Here is an 18,619-nt window from a genome sequence, read left to right on the forward strand (position 1 = left end):
TTTATGTCCCCTACCACAAATAGATGTCATGCGGCTGAGCCTGAGCTAGTTGAATTCTACAAATAGCAAAATGGCATGTTCACAGTCGGGTTTATTTGACCTCTAAAGGCTCTTGTCACTAATCACTCAAATGCTTGGCAAAGACACCAAGTCAACACCACGACTGAAGAAGGGAGACAAAATAAACCACTAAAGCAACACATGTTCACCCAAAAATAACATCCAGACGGATGAAGAGAAGGGTCGACCACGATAATTTCAAAGCAACTTTGAGTTCAAAGCAACAAGAACCAAAGACTGCTTTGAAATTATCGTGGTCGACCCTTCTCTTCATCCGTCAGTGACTTGAAACGTTATTATTCTGACCAAGAAAACATCAAGTAACAGCAGGTGGTATGACGTCATGCAAAGAAGAAATTGTTTCAAGCGAAGAAAGTAGGAAAGACACCAACAGAGAAGACTTGAAGAGTTAACAAACCGATAAGTTATTTTCAATAGCTCCTAGTAGGTTGGAAAAGACTCCTCAATACTAAGATCATCTAGAAGCGCGTCGCGAGACCTAAAGTCAGCCTCATTCTACAACGTTGAGTTTATGAAGAGCCGGTTGAGAGAGATATTGACAAATTGTGTAAGGACAGATGTCGCGGTCATGATTGGCCGAGACATGTTTCCTGTGGCTGCATGTTAGATGTCTCAGCTATTCTTGTAAACGATTTGTGGTTCATGGTGGCATGCTCATTCCAAACATGTTTTACTTGGTTTCATCTTAGATAGGTCTTTATTATTATTGTTTTGCCAATACGGGGTGTATAATTAGTTCTCAAAATCATATCTACACCCATCAGGACTAAAATGTCCCAAAATGTACTATAGGAGAACGTGACCAGTTGTTGTTTCTTCACTTTTAGCTTATAACATTGCTTTATTTGAAATTGTTTTTAACGTATTTCCTCGCTCAAGTTTTCTAAAATATTTCTTCTAAACGTGATTCGAGCATACACTGCTATTGTTCGTTTAGTCTAAATTTTGCATGGTTGACTTGTTCATTGGATTAGAACAAATGTCACATAATCATTGTCTCACTACTGCAAGTCTCACTACTGCAAGAGTGCGATTGTGACACTTGTCTTCCGTTCAGTTGTGGGCCGCATCTTCTGACTAGTTACGTGAGTTTGGCCTGGAGCATACGTGTAGGTTGAAAAAGAAATGGTTGGATGTGGACTGTAAATAAGGGTTGGGCCACGGAAGGTTTATTTTTTTTACCACATATGGACTTTGGGCTAATGAGTCTTAAATTTGGGTTCGTTTGAAAATTTTTTGTTCGTTTTTTAGTTCAAACGAACCCAAATTAAACCTACTAGTTTCTTCTTTCTTGCACGACTCACTCCTATTCTCTATTCTGCCTCTTTTTGCTCTCTGAAACTTCTTTAAAGGCTATTGTTCACCGATTATTTGGGAGCATCTTCCTTAAAAGAATTGTGACCACAGATGACCTATGTAGAAAATTTGTACCCCCTTTTCTAAAACCTTTAGCGGACAACATACCCAAAACAGATGCGCTGACTAGACTGCGCTACACCTCGTCTCAACCCCCCCTCCCCTCGGAGCATATGGATCCACCCAATCGATGAACACTTAAACCAAACTCGCTCATCCTTTTTGGCACAGGGACTCGAGAACCAATCCGAGTAATCAACAGTGGGGAGACCCCTTAAAGCAACAAGCGAGAATGGCTAGGTTGATAGCAGGGTTAAATAAAAGGCAAGTATTAAAAGACGTATCGCATAACCATCCCTGTAAGCAGCTTCATTCTTTCTTGATCTATGAACCGACTTTATGAAAAAAATCAGTCTTTCGGCTGAAAGTGTGACTGTTGGGTATGGATAAGCAGGACCTCTTGGTTCAGGGGAAACCGAAGATGTTGGGTAAGAAAGCTAAGCAGACAAGTACAGGACGGACAAAATGCACATACAAATTGATTGACATGATCCCTCTCCCTCTCTCTTTGGCTAGTTGGCTAGTTGCACGATAAGCGGGAAAGCATACCACGTAGGGAAAGAAAGGCTGCTCGATCTCCTTTAAGGCCAACTCTCAACAACGAGCTCACCAGGTAATGCTATAAGTTCAATAGAAGTCCAAGGTTTCGTCTACTACAGACCAGAAAGCTCTTAGAGGAGCTAACATGAAATGAGAAATACATTCGATTACGGCAACTAATAGATAGCGAACTTTTTGGTAGAAACTGAATGATCCCTTGGCTCGGGCAAGGAAAAGGTAGTCGTACTCCTACCTTTTCCGTCGGACGATAGGAAAGTTTGAGCTGAAAGATTGAATCACACCTGATTAGAAAGGCGGGCTTAGCAGGTTTCTCCAAACGTATAAATAAAAAGAGGAAGCAACCGGTTCTAAAGAGGATACCGATACGCATACATTCTCGCATGGAATAACCTAGCTGAACCGGATCAAGGGTTCTAACCTAGTCCGACGGACCTTCTTTGGCTGGCCCCCGCCCCTTGTAACAAGGTCAATGCGTACGTGCTTTTTTCTTTCTTTTAGAGAGATAGCTTACCAGCTCTTTCGGCTCATAGCAGCAGTATGAAAAGCAGAATTCTCATCTTGAGTCGAGTCCACATTGCCATACGAATTGACATCGGCCAAACCAAGAGCTCCTATTTTTTCTTTAATGAAAGCGGATCTAACAGTTTCGATAAAACCAACATCTTTTAAAGACGGAGTCGCTCTGCCTTGATCACCGTGGACATATGCAGCTCCCGCTTTACCTTTGCCTACCGTGAATAGGAAAGTTCCCTCACGATAGGCTCTCCCAGCTCCCGAACGTCTTTCTATCAATCGAGAGAGGTATAGAATAGTACACAAACCAACAAGACAAGAATAGACTCATAAGATGGGCGGTTAGGGAAGCGATTTCATTTGTGTTATCCGCCAAGAAAATGATCAAGGAATTCTCTATACACGGTTGAGAGATGACCATATTGTTGCACATCCTAAATAAAGTACCGTAGGCAAGCGAAGCTAATGAAATCGTGTAGAACTCAGATCCACTTTCTCTTCGATTCGTAAACTTCAATTATAATTTCAATTGAGGATGTCAATGACAAAAAAGTGCAGGAGGCTAGAAGGTTTGTAGTGGAAGAAAATAACAAGAGTCATGGACATCGTTTCGTTTACAAGTTGTATCATGTGTCTTATTCATGGTTACTTAAATCTCGTTGAATTGGTGCGCCTTTCACATCAGAGACATTTGTGCCTTAAACCGAGCTCTTTGCAATAGCGAACTTATTAAAAACTCTTTGCTTGCTGCAACATTTGCTTGACAGAATTGGACCAAAGGACGATATGGACGACGGATCATGAAGTGTGACGTCGGATCTTTGTGCATACCATATTCATTAACTATAACATGGCAAGAAATTGTTTATGTTTTGACTGGGCTTGCCATATTTTGTTGTTCTTATATATCTTTAGTTACCTGTGATTAAAGCAAAGAAGTATAGACATGGTTTCCAACCAACCTTTCCTTTATAGTTAGTTCGACGAATGGGTTTTTGTTATCATTTTATCGTTAACCCTTCCGCTCGATTTTGTATTATGATATCATACAGGGAATGAGAAGCGACCTTACTTGGACAAAATTATATACCGTTTGATAATTATTGTTGATAACAAAGATAAATTGAATTATAAGCATTTTAAGTTCAAAAGTAAGAAATTACTTGTACACTTTTACTTATAATCTTCATATTCTTTATATAGCGATAAGGAAGGGAGGGATAGAAAAGATACTCATAATATCATTATGACTATGCCATATTTCATTAATAAAAGAGAGTAATACATCCACAAACACACACATATATTTCGAGAGAGAGAGAGAGGGCTTATTATAAGTAGAGATAGCATTCTAGTAGTTGTATTGCTACTTGTGGACAAGGAACTCAAGAACTTCTTTAAAAGATGAGAGCTTATGAGTAGGTGGCGATGGATATATCACATGCACAAAAAGAAAGTTCTGCAGCTTTGTAATAAAAGACCATGGAATATCATCGTTATTTATAACTTCTATCAAAATAATATAAATTCTGCGAGGACGACGTTCTCTAGTCATACCAACCAGACCGTTCACCACACGCTTGTAGATGAAACGATGTCCAATATTCTCGTTATTCTTTTCAACTACGAACCTTCCTGCATTCTGCACTACTAGGATATTGACATCCTTAATTGGTACTAAAGCATCTAAAGGCAACCCTTCCACACGGCTCATTCTAACACCTTTGGTAAATAGTTCCAAGAGACATTGTTAGGCCGATTTTGTTCATGAATACTTAAGAATTTGATATTTATAGTTGTAGTTGAACGCTACTTAAATTGATGAAGTGAAATCTTACATTAGAGTCTAATAAAGCGTTTGTCCATTAGAATAGGTTGGAATTAAATTCTTTATAGTTCGAGATAATAGTTGTATTCTTTAAGTCATTGAGACTAGTGTTACTAGTACTTGTTAGTATATTTGAGTATAAATATTAAAATGATTAGTCATTAAATATTGTTTGAATTAAAGTGTTTATAATTCAAATGATCTTCATAACCTAATTCATAAAAAAATAAATAAAATAATTAGGAAGCATTTATGCCCTAGATCAAAATAAGATGCATAAAAAGAACTTGTGGTAATTACTTTATTCATAGACCTTTAATCTTAAAATTAACTTAAAATATTGCAATATTGTGATTCAATCGCCTATTATGAAATTAGACCCGAACTAAAAAAATAATATTTTTAAAGGAGGGAAAAGTTCATAAGCCAACCAATATATGTATTCAAAGATGAAGAATTCACAACAACAATCACAAACAATATTAATTAGCATTTTGTCTTTTGGTTTGTCACATTTTCAAACATGAACAAACCTCAATTTCGAGTCGGTGAGTATTATGGATCATAATCGACAGTACTTTGCACGTAGCTTTGAGCATTCACAAAAGGTCGAAAGTTGAATTTCTTTAGAATGGTAACCAAATAATCGATGATTATTGTTGAATTTCCAAAAAATACACCACAAATTTCATTTATAGATATAAATGGAACCATTGATATAAAACCCTGATTATATAATTGCATCTTCACTAACAAACCCACCTGGGAGTGATCATCTTCACCAAAGGCTGCAAATTAAGAAACCTTTCACAATTACTCAAAAGTGAACTTTTAAGACAAATGAAGCTATATTTGAGCAAGAAACATCATGTTACATTTGTCTGGGATACCACGGAGCCACCAATGCAAGCAATCACTACCACCCGAAGTTTTTTTGATATTGTAGTTGGATCTATGAGACTCATCCCTCAGATGTGAAAGAGTAATTATATCCAACATTCTTACTTGTATGCCTCTTACAGTACTCTCAACAAATGGATCGCTTGATCTATTCTACTCTACTTTACTTCCTCTTGATAACGGTGTGGTATTGACATAACTCATATTGCTGATAATCATCACTTACATCCAAAACAAGAGTATAGCGGTCGACTATCGTCAAGGACCCATTCACCATTTTCATTCCTACCGACGGAAAAGTTTTATTACATTCATTTCTTTCTCCTTTCTAACTTCTTCATTCTCACATTAAACTTTTTTCTATTTAAAAAAAAAAATTAAACGTGAAAAGAGAGAAAGAAGAAGAAGAACAAAGAAAACCCTTAATTTTGAAAGCTTATCAAATACTCTTTGACCGATGTAAAGAAAGCTTGAGAATAATTTATTCTCACGTCCCTCTTTGACACTTGTTGGATATATATCCGTCCTTCACATGTCGTATCATAATCATATCATATCGTAAAAACTTCGTGGTTATATCTTTCCCTAATTTATCATAGCCTTAACGTCCTTAGACATATCATAGTTGTGTCGTTACCTGAACGTACCTTAGTCATAACTTTACAGGAACGTATCGTAACGCTATCGTTCTATCAATCTATCATAATCCTCCCTTTCTACCCATAACCTAATCGTATTGTTTTATGAATTCATCGTAACCATATCGTTTTTATCAATCTGTCATACCCATAGCACTTCGATACGAAACCAAACCATAACGTTTCATGAACATGTCTTACTTCTATCGTTACATTACGTTTAGTGAATCCTTTTCGTATTTTATCTCAAATATACCATTGAACACATGGTACCGTAAGTATTATCATACAATTCACATATTATAACATATCATAAGCATATCGATTCACAAATATTTCACACATATCAATATATATGACACTTGCAAAACTACGGGCACAGTCAACATCAAATATAACCATACGGATCGTAAGGCCACCTACCTGATTAGCTTAGGCTAGTGTCCCCAATTTATCCTTAAGAAAGTTTGATTTGTCCTTTGTATTAAAGTCAACCTATATGAACATGACATCAATTTCAATCATTTCTCTAAATTGTATGATGCTCTAGTGTTAGATTTCATGGGAATATTGCATGAGTAAAGTCTTGAAATGTCTATATATCAAAACTGTTTAACACTTTCCAAATGAGTGTTAGATTTCATGGGAATTGTATGATGCTCTACTAAATAATTGGTTATGAGAGGATATGAGATATAACTTAAGGTTAAATCTCTTTCCGTATGAGAATAACTCATTCTCATGTCCATCTTTACTACCGTGTACTAAATTAAGGATTTTATTTCTCTTTGGTCATAGCCTTCCTTAAAGCACAAATTTGAAGTGGTAGTCAATTATAATATTTGACGTGCTAGTTTTCAAACTACTTTAAATGGGGGTAAAGAAAGCATGAGAATAACTTAGTGTCACTAATCTGACACGTGTTGGGCATGTACTAAATACATGTTAATACAATGGATACATTACAAATTTATAATCCATCCTATCAGACACTTGACTTTGAATATATTTTGAGAGTGAAACGTACATTAACCTTTTTTTTTTAAGTATACAAATATATAAACTTATTTATATGAATTTATTTCTAATATAAAATTGATAAATTTTTTGAAATAATTCTTTTTAATTAATGTATCATTGTCACATCGGTGTCCTAGTTTTTTAAGAATGACATGTTACTGTTAGGAACAGAAAAAGAAAACCGGAAAGATAAAAAGAATTGGAGAAATCTCTCATCCAATTCAACTATGACTAAATCAAATCTAATTCAAATAACTAGATCAAATCTAATCCAAATAACTCAATCAAATCTAATCGTCGCTGTTGCCCAGCTTCACTGAATCTCTGAAACTTCCATCAAAATCTGCAAAATATTCCTTCTTCCCACACATATGATTGCTACATCCCGAGTCAAGGAACCACATATCTTCTATATTGGCCTTATTCATATTCACGTAAGCCATCAGTGACATCTCTTCTTGACTCTCTGCATAGTTTGTCTCCTTCTGCTTGCTTTGACATTTCCATTGAAAATGTCCTAGCTTGTGACAGTTATAACACTCCACTGTGGCCTTGTTGAAGGTTTGTCTGCCTCGTCTGGTATTGCTTTGACATTCCCATTGAAAATGTCCTAGCTTGTGACAGTTATAGCACTCCACTATGGCCTTCTTGAAGGTTTGTCTACCTCGTCCCCTTCCTCTGCCTCTAAAGCTTCCACAACCTTGACTCCTTCCTCTAGCAGACTGCACAAGTGGACTCTCCATCGACATACTTTTATTATGACACACGTAGAAGATTGCTGCTTCTAGTTTTAACTAGTTTAGGGCATGGGTCTGATACCAAAATGTTAGGAACAGAAAAAGAAAACTGGAAAGAGCATGGCTCTGATACCAAAATGTTAGTAACAGAAAAAGAAAACTCGAAAGATCAGAAGAACTGGAAGAAATCTCTCATCCAATTGAAGAATGACTAAATCAAATCTAATTCAAATAACTAGATCAAATCTAATCCAAATAACTCAATCAAATCTAATCCTAACAGTTACCATATCTATTTAGTATCATATTTATGTCTCGTATCTATATCTCATTTTTATTTTTGTGACTCTGAGATATTTTTCTTTTATAAATAGATATCTTCACGAAAATCAGTTTAATTTATGTTGAGATGGAGAATAAAAATTGACACTTAATAACGTTGATACTTGGGACTTTGATTCCTCTTAGTGTGAAGCTTGCATCTTGCAATTACTTGGGAAGAAGATGTGTTTCACTTAAAATTCACTCCAGAGAAAATAATCAAATACTTGTGTAGAGGATGTGTTTCACTTAAAATTCACTCAAGAGAAAATAATCAAATACTTGGGGAGAGGATAACTTTCAAAAATAATGATTTTTACATGTAAAGGAAACCATAAACAAACCAACCATAAACAAACCATATAATCAAATACTTGGGTAGAGGATAACTTTCAAAAATAATGATTTTTACATGTAAAGCAAACCATAAAATAATAACAAATATTTCTCTTTTTTGGAGATGCAGGGTATCTATTCCTGTACCTCTCCCATGCAAAGCGAGCACTCTACCATCTGAGGTACATCCCAATGATTTTTACATCATAAACCCTAAATATCCCATCATCAATAATAGTGAAAATAAAAAATATCAAAATATTAATAACAAAGAGTTTGGTTTGTTGATGCGGGCATTGATAATTGTGAAAATGAAAAAATATAATAACAAATTAAATACTTTCTTTTGGAGATGGGGTTATCAATCCCTGTACAACTCGCATGCAAAGCGAGCGCTCTACCATCTAAGCTACATCTCCACAATTTTTACGTCACAAAACCCTAAACGTCTCATCATGAATAATAGTGAAAATGAAAAAATATCGCTACTCATTATGTCATAAATAAGGAAATATTGAATAGAAATAAAATAGTAATAACAAATAGTTTCTTTTGGAGATGCGAGGTATCGATTCCCGTATTTCTCGCATGCTACATTCTAACGATTTTACATCAAAAAACTCTAAACTTCCCGTCATCAATGATATTGAAAATGAAAAACTATCCCCGCTCATTATGTCGTAAATAAAGGAAAAAATTAAAAGAACTAATATATTTAGTAATCGTTTCCTTTGTTGATGCATGGTATCGATCCCAATACTACTCACATTTGATGCAAACGCTCTACCATCTAAGCTATATCCTCAAGATTCTTATGTCACAAAATCCTAAACATCTCGTCATCAATAATAGTGAAAATAAAAAAAAATAACGCTATTCATTATGTCATAAATAAGAAAAAATTGAATAGAAATAAAATAGTAATAACGAATAGTTTCTTTTGGAGATATGGGGTTTTGATCCGATCCCCGTACCTCTCGCATGCTAAGCAAGCAATCTACTATCTAAACTACATTCCCACAATACTTATATCAGAAAACCCTAAATGTCCCGTCATCAATTCTAGTGAAAATGAAAAAATATCTCCGCTAATTATGTCATAAATAAGGAAAGGTTGAATAGAAGTAAAATATTAATAACAAATAGTTTCTTTTGGAGATGGGGATATCCCTTTGCCTCTTGCATGCTAAATGAGCTCTACTATCTAAGCTACATCCCCACAATTGTTGCATCATAAAACCCTAAATTTCCCATCATAAGCTACATCCCCACAATTGTTGCATCATAAAACCCTCAAATTCCCATCATCAATAATAGTGAAAATGAAGAAAATCTAGAGATGCAGGGTATCAATCCCCATACCTCTCACATGCAAAGCGAGTGCTCTACCATCTAAGCTATATCCCCACAATTCTTATGTCACAAAGTCCTAAACATCTCGTCATCAATAATAGTGAAAATGAAAAACTATCCCGCCTCATTATGTCCTAAATAAGAAAAAATTGAAAAGAAATAATATATTTAGTAATCGATTCAATTGGAGATGCAAGGTATTGATCCCCGTACTTTCCACATGGGAAATGAACTCTCTACCATTTGAACTACATCCCTACGATTCTTATATCAGAAAACCCTAAACATCCCTTCATCAATAATTGTGAAAATAAAAAAGTATCTCTGCATATTATGTCATAAATAAGGAAATATTGAATAGAAATAAAATATTAATAATAAATAGTTTCTTTTGGAGATGCGAGGTATCAATCCTCGTACCTCTCGTATGCTAAGCCGTACCTCTCGCATGCTAAGCGAAGCTACATCCCCACAATTCTTGCATCACAAAACCGTAAATTTTTCATCATCAATAATAGTGAAAATGAAGAAATATCGCTACTCAACATGTCATGAATAAGGAAAAATTGAAAAGAAATAATTTTTAATAATATATTTAATAATAGATAGTTTTATTTTGGAGATGCGTGGTATCTATCCCCGTACCTCTCGCATGCAAAGCAAGCGGTCTACCATTTGAGCTACATCCCCACGATTCTCACGTCACAAAATCCTAAACGTCTCGTCATCAATAATAGTGATATGAAAAACTATCCCTGCTCATTATGTCGTAAATAAGAAAAAATTGAAAATAAATAATATATTAGTGATCGATTCATTTGGAGATGCAAGGTATCGATCTCCGTACTTTCCACATCGGAAGCGAGCGCTCTACCATCTGAGCTACATCCCCACGATTCTTACATTAAAAAATCCTAAACCTCCCGTCATCAGTAATTGTGAAAATGAAAAATATCTCCGCTCATTATTTCATAAATAAGGAAAGATGTAATAGAAATAAAATATTAATAACATAGTTTACATATGTGTCACTTGTGTTATTTTAATGTATTTATTTACTTGGTAAATGTCTTTCATACTACAATCTCTTGAAGGGGCATTTTGAGAATCGAACTTTCATAGCACTAGGCCAAATGCCCTTGTTATACCACTTGAAACGTATGTATGAAGCCTTAGCCTAATGCCCTTGTTATACCACTTGAAACGTATGTATGAAGCCTTAGGCCTAGGTATTATACCACTTGAAACGTATGTATGAAGCCTTAGGCCTAGGTATTATACCACTTGAAACGTATGTATGAAGCCTTAGCCTAATGCCCTTGTTATACCACTTGAAACGTATGTATGAAGCCTTAGGCCTAGGTATTATACCACTTGAAACGTATGTATGAAGCCTTAGGCCTAGGTATTATACCACTTGAAACGTATGTATGAAGCCTTAGCCTAATGCCCTTGTTATACCACTTGAAACGTATGTATGAAGCCTTAGGCCTAGGTATTATACCACTTGAAACGTATGTATGAAGCCTTAGGCCTAGGTATTATACCACTTGAAACGTATGTATGAAGCCTTAGGCCTAGGTATTATACCACTTGAAACGTATGTATGAAGCCTTAGGCCTAGGTATTAAGGTCGTATTGTATTGCAGGAAACACCTGAAGGTAGAATTTGTCTTGGAGAATAAAGCCTTGGGATGAGATGTTAAGAAAGACTATGAGTATTAAGAGCATGATGGTAAGTGTAAAATGTCGAATATGAAGTTAGGTTGATTTCAAATATGAAGTTCTTAGATAAGAAAAGATTTAGACATAGGGGCATTTCAAGAATTGAACTCAAAACCTCTTGCACCCCAAGTGAGAATCATACCACTAAACCAAATGCCCTTTCTTGTATACTAATTATTTTTAGCTTCTACTAAAATATATTTTTCTAACGAAAAGTTGAATAGTTATAATACACAAAGGTTATCAAATAAACCAACAACCCAACAAAAGAACACAAAGTCATGTACATGCCCCTAGAAAAATGCCTAGTAGTAATGGAGTCTAACCCAACGATCATTCAAACAAACATCCATCAACCAAGAGGGGTGAAAATGATGACGATAGTATAGTTGAGAAAGAATCTTAGCCATGATGAATCTACACTTGCTGCCATTGTTGTATTTGAAAAGGGGGAGCTCAAGTGTTCCATCCTCAACAAAAACTTTATTGCCACTACATGAACACCACGACCCAAAACAAGAAGGTCAGATATTGGGTTTAACCCCACCAAGAGAGATAAATCACAAGATTAGTTTTATGTCGCCTACAAGAAATAGATGTCATGCGGCTCAGCCTGAGCTAGTTGAATTCTACAAATAGCAACATGGCATGGTCACAGTCGGGTTTATTTGACCTGCAAAGGCTCTTGTCAGTGATCACTCAAATGCTTGGCAAAGCCACCAAGCCAACCCCTCTACTGAAGAAGGGAGACAAAAACAAACCACTAAAGCAACACATGTTCACGCAAAAATACCATCCAGACGAATGTAGAGAAGGGTCTACAACGATAATTTCAAAGCAAATAGAGAGTTATGATAAGTTAAGGTCAGATCAACTTTGAGTTCAAAGCAACAAGAACCAAAGACTGGTGCGAAAATTCTATGGACTAGTCGAAGTTATCCACAAGATTAGGAAGACATCATATAGGATCCAATTGCTCCTATCGACCAAGAAGCTTTTGGAGGAGCTAACATGAAATGAGAAATACATTCGATTACGGCAACTAATAGATAGCGAATTTTTTTGTAGAAACTGAATGATCCCTTGGCTCGGGCAAGAAAAGAAAAAGGAAGTCGTACTCCTACCTTTTCCGTCGGACGATAGGAAAGTTTGAGCTGAAAGATTGAATCACACCTGGTAAGAAAGGCGGGCTTAGCAAGTTTCTCAAAATATATAAACAAAAAGAGGAAGCAACCGGTTCTAAAGAGGTCAACGCGTACGTGCTTTTTCCTTTCGTTTAGCGAGATAGCTTACCAGCTCTTTCGGCTCATAGCAGCAGTATGAAAAGCGAAATCCTCATCCTAAGTCGAGTCGGCATTGCCATACGAATCAACATCGGCCAAACCAAGAGCTACTATTTTTCTTTAACGAAAGCGGATCTAACAGTTTCGATAAAACCAACCTCTTTTAAAGAAGGAGTCGCCCTGCCTTGATCACCGTGGATATATGCAGCTCCCGCTTTACCTTTGCCTACCGTGAAAAGGAAAGTTCCCTCACGATAGGCCCTGCCAGCTCCCGAACGTCTTTCTATCAATCGAGAGAGGTATAGAATAGTACAACAAACCAACAAGACAAGAATTGACTCATAAGATGGGCAGTCAGGGAAACGATTTCATTTGTGTTACCCGCCAAGGAAATGATCAAGGAATTCTCTATACACAGCTGAGAGATGACCGTATTGTTGCACATCCTGAATAAAGTGTCGTAGGCAAGCGAAGCTTTTAAAAATGAAAGCGTGTAGAACTCAGATCCACTTTCTCTTCGATTCGTAAACTTCGGATCTAATCATTCTTTCGTCTCCGGGTGACTGAGAGAGAATTAAGGCCTGGAATGCATCCGATTCGGTCAACAATAAGGTACAAAGAGGATTGATTAAATGGGCTTGAAGTTCCATTGTCACTGTTGACAGCAGAAAGAAAAGGAGACCAACAAGGATTGATTAGGGCAAAGAGGTGAACGTGAGAGCTCAAGAGAAGGGAACTTCCATTGACGAACGGCAACAAACCGGGAGAACTCTCTATTTCCTTATTCTCTTTCCTATTCCATCAATTTTACATGATGAAGATGCGGATTCCTCTGTTTAATTCAGTTTGTATGGAGCGCTAAACTTAATAGGGGAGGCGAGAAAGTTTTATATAGTTTAAGTATGTTGATGGTATGATTTTAGTTTATTAAAGAGTTGTTGTTAATAGCCCTAAGCAATGCTCCTAACGTTCTATTAACCACCTTAGTTTGCTCGTTAATCTGAAGATGACATGTAGTTGAAAACAATAATTTGTTACCCAATTTATGACTTAATATTCTTATAAATAATAGCCCTAAGCAATGCTCCTAATATTTTGTTACCCAATTTATGACTTAATATTCCAAAAGTGACTTAAAAATTTAACATCCCTATCTTTTTTTTTTTTTTTTTTGTGTGCAGCAAACATTGGCAACATTGACTACAAAACTTCTAAACATCGTGCTTCATGGCAAAGGTCATATGGATCGTGATGAGCATTTTCTCCCATATCTTGGTTTCGCTAACTAAAGTTTTCCAATAACTCCCAAACTTCATTACCTTATATAACCTCTTGGGATATGGATTCATATAACATTTCATAAAATAAGATCTACCGATGAATTTCATAGCATTTGAAGGTCATCTAGGTCATGAACCGAAGGTAAATTACCTTAGGGGTACTATGGTCATTTTACACTGTTTCTAGGTTTACCTACTTATCATTATCCAATGACCACCAAATTTCATATCTGGCCTCAACATACTATAATATACTCAGTATTAAAATTTGATAGGCAGCGGAGCTCATATAGTGGGTTATTTTAACGTTACTTAAATCTCAAGCTATTTGATTGGTTCAGGGTCTTAACTCACGGTTCTTTGGGTTTTTCTTTCATATATCCTTAATTCATACTTGGTTTAGGGTTCATATGAAAATCCAAGCGATTTCTACAAGTATTTCTTAACAAAAAATCCAAGGTGGCTACTTGCCTCGTCGTCGACGTTTGGGACGTCCATTCTTGACCTTCCAGTATCTAAATTACTTCAAAATTTCCTTCCACGTACTCCTTATTGTGTCTAGTTTCTGAAACTATAAGATTTTCTATGAGAATCGGTCTAGAATGGGGTTAAAATTGAGAAAACTCGAGAAAAGATCAAATTTTGAGTTGACTTGGACAGTTCAGTTGAACTGGCCATATCATCGTTTTCTTCCTCTGAACAGGAAGAAGATGCGCATTTTTCGCGTCGCCGCCATCTGAAACTCGGCCTGTACAGTCACATTTACAGCGTTTCTCTCCTCAATTTCTTTGTGAAACTTAAAGATGGGTATTATAAGGAAGGGCTAGTGATTGATTTGATACCTTCTCGTGGATCGTAGCCTAAGATATTCGCTTCCAAAGTTCATCCAAAATCTGATTTATCGCTGGAGATAAAACAAAAGATTTCTTATTGAGTAGCCGATTCTAGGGGTTTCAAGGCCCTATTTCTTCATCGAACCTCTTCCATATCCTTTCTTCAGGCTAAAGGAATTGGTTTGGAGGAACGTCTTTGAATGTAAGACGTTAATTTCCAAAAATCATTCTCGGTATGCAACTCACTCGAAATGCCAGATTTTTTGATCTCTTGGGTAGCTTGTTTTACGATGTCTCCTCTCTCGATTCCTTCATCAAGTTTACTCAACTTCTTCCTCTGAAGCTAGAGGATCCTTAATTTGAAGGAAAAGAGATCGTAGATAGGAATTCGACTCTTATCCCCAATTTAATTTCGAAACCTATTTCCTTCAATTCGACACCTCTCGAGGTTACTTTTCTTTGTGGTCTTCTATGGAAGCATTCCTTGGAGGTGTAGAAACTGATTGGAATCATTCTTGCTCGACGAATCATCATGTATCCTCGGATTGGATTTTCATGTTTTTCTTGAAGTTCTTCAATGGTTGATTGAATTGGGGGAATGATTTCTAGGCTCTTTTAGCACTATATTCTTTCATAGAACTTGTGGGTAATCTTGTTGAGAAATGTTAGGAATAACTTTCAAGAGAAATGGTGGAGGATTGCTCTCAAATTTGGAAGAAATTTGAGAGTAGGAGACCCATAATCTAAACGCTTATTGCCCTCGATTGGGGGATCGACCTTTCTCGATTCTTATTCCGTATTGTTGCTCCTACTTCAGACTTTATAGTAGGAGCTTAAACCTACATTGAGAGCTCCAGATTCTTCGTTATTTATAAGTTTGAAGAGAAATGGTGGAGGATTGCTCTCGAATTTGACAGAAATCTGAGAGTAGGAGACCCACAATCTAAACGCTTATTGCCTTTGATTGGGGGATCGACCTTTCTCGATTCTTATTCCATATTGTTGCTCCTACTTCAGACTTTATAGGAGGAGCTTAAACCGACATTAAGAGCTCCAGAATCTTCGTTATTTAGAGATCGAACTTTCAGGATAATTTTTCAGAGATATCAACTCCGATCATAGCCTTACCGACCTTGGCTTTGAATACTAGTCGTTGGATGTGATGATTCGTGCGTGTTCGTTCTAGATCATATCAAATTTTGGAGGAGATCCGATGATTAAAATTTGTGTTCGAAGGATTTTGCTCGGATGGTCACGGTAGATGCTCTGATTCTAATTAGAGTGGCATTTCTGTAATAATCCATTCTTCTAGGGGTATTTTAGTAATTTGCCACTTTTCGAATATTTTATTATTATTTTTCTCGAAAAATCCATAATTTTTCTACAAATTCCTCATCCCTGTTTTTTATCATTTTTCGCTTATTTTGAATCTAGAGATTCCTTCTAGATAAGGAATTACAAATCCAGAAAGATTCTTGATAATTGATAAAATGACTTTTTTGCCCATTTCATTTACTTTTTCCTTTCCAATCCTTTTCAAAAAGAACTTTAACTCCTTGAAATCAATTGTTAGGGTACACGAGTGACTTGACTAAGTTCTTTGTTCTTGCTTCATCCTTTAATTTTTTTCCTTTCTATTCTTTGGGTCTTTCCTGAGTGGCTTATTCTTATGGGAGCTAATTTCCTTCATTTTTTGGAGTGTTACATATACATACTCGTTATAAACATAAAATAAGAAGTAGACTCAAAAGAAGAACAAAAAAATACTAGATTAAAAATAGAGGTTAGTCATTGGCCCACACTCCAAAGTCCACTCTCATCCACGACCAACTCTTAGTTATTTGAAAAAAAAATGATAAACATGGAGTGAGTAAAACTTAGTAAGTAGCCTACTCGTGGGTTCTTAATCGCGACCTTAAGCTAGGATATTACTTCTTGTTATGTTTTCAGGATCTTAGAACTTAGAGGTCATCGTGTCATGTATCATATACTGATTCTGAAAACCTTCCGCTAAAATAACCTTCAATTTTCTCCTCATGAACACATGAGTGGTGTCGTCATAATCATGTAATCCTACTGGTAAATCGTGGTGCAGGACATCTCGTTTAGCTGATGGGAAAGGTAGGCCTATCATAACATCCAAATCATGATACATATTGTAGGACATCCTACCTAAAGAGGAATAGGGGCCTTTTAGTACACATCGTAATGCAGATAATGGTTACTTATGGGTATGGATCCTAGCAACTTATTTAGCATGTTATTCACATAGTTCTAGGTACTTGGTACATGGATTATTGATGAACCTAGGTTTATACATAATGTCATGGGTTAGGCTTTAGGAGTTGAAGTTTTAGCTTAGGAAAACATTAGAAGGTAACCTAACGTGGACTAATTCGTGTGAAAACCTACTAGCACTTTGAGGACCTCTTTCCTTCACCAAACTTATGGGTAAACTTATTTAGAAGGTGCAGGAACAAGTTTGTAAATGAATAGTGGACTATAGTTCTCGAATTCTAGGTAAACCCATGAACACGATACCCCAAAACAAAAAACTTGTATCTCTCGATTGGGTACTCGATTAAGCTTGCTTCTTGCCCCTAATAGTCTACCCTTATTCATAATTTATAGACGGATTTTCCACTACCATTGAAACATCTAGAATTTCTATAATTTCATTCTTCATTTTTCTGAATCTTCTGCCAAAAAAGTCTTCTCCGATCGGAGCCTTCCTTTTTTAAGCAACTTGTAATTCTTATTCTATAAAAAATTTAATGATTGGGGAAGTTTATACAAATTAGAAAAAGTACCATTTTCTCAATGTTTTTTCAATTTTACTTGTTGTTTACTTCTAGATACAACCTAGTAGGGATTATACACTCTCTTATTGGAGACCTTGAGTGTTGCAAATTCTCCTCCCCTTTGAAAACTTTCGGTCATCGAAAGTGCTTATTCTAAAATAGGTCAAGGTACAAGGTTCTTATTTGCCTTCTGTTTCCCAAGTGGTTTCTTTTACTCTATGATTCTTCCATAGGACCTTAACAAGAGAGATTTCCTTGTTTCTCAATCATTTGACTTTCTTGTCTATTATTTGAATCGGGTCTTCTTTATACGTTGGGTCATCTCTCAAGAAGAGAGTTTCATGAGCTAGTACGTGCAAACGATCTAGGGTATACTTCCGTAGTATGGATACATGAAAGATATTATGTACTGCAGACAAGTTTGGGCATTGCCCGATTCTATAGGCCACAGATCCAATCCTTTCTAATATCTCAAAGGGACGATTAAACCTAGGGCTTAGCTTCCCCTTTTTACCCTACCTGAGCACCCCTCTCATGGGGTGCTACCTTTAGGAATATATGATCCCCTACCTACAATTCCATGTCCTTGCGCCTTAGGTCTGCATAGCTTTTCTCTCGGCTTTGTGCGGTTTGTATCCTAGCTTTAATCTTCTGGACTGCGGCGTTGGTACTTTGCACCAACTGTGGCCCAATAGTTGTCGTTTGCCCCCCTTCTTCCCAAAAGATAACGGATCGAAATCTTCGTCCATAGAGAACCTCGTATGTGGCCATTTGTATGGTGGCTTGGCACGTATTATTATAAGTGAATTTCACAAGGGGTAGGTACTTATCCGAGCTTCCTGCAAAATCCATCACATATACCCTCAACATGTCTTCCAATATTTGCTTGAGCACTTCTGTTTGACCATCTGTTTATGGGTGGAATGTCGTACTATAACTGCGTACCCAATGCCTTAGTTGAATTTTCCAGAAGCGAGATTTAAATCTGGCATC

Source organism: Cucurbita pepo, chromosome 10, assembly GCF_057944985.1.
Source record: "Cucurbita pepo subsp. pepo isolate OVF chromosome 10, ASM5794498v1, whole genome shotgun sequence".
Lineage (NCBI taxonomy): Eukaryota > Viridiplantae > Streptophyta > Magnoliopsida > Cucurbitales > Cucurbitaceae > Cucurbita > Cucurbita pepo.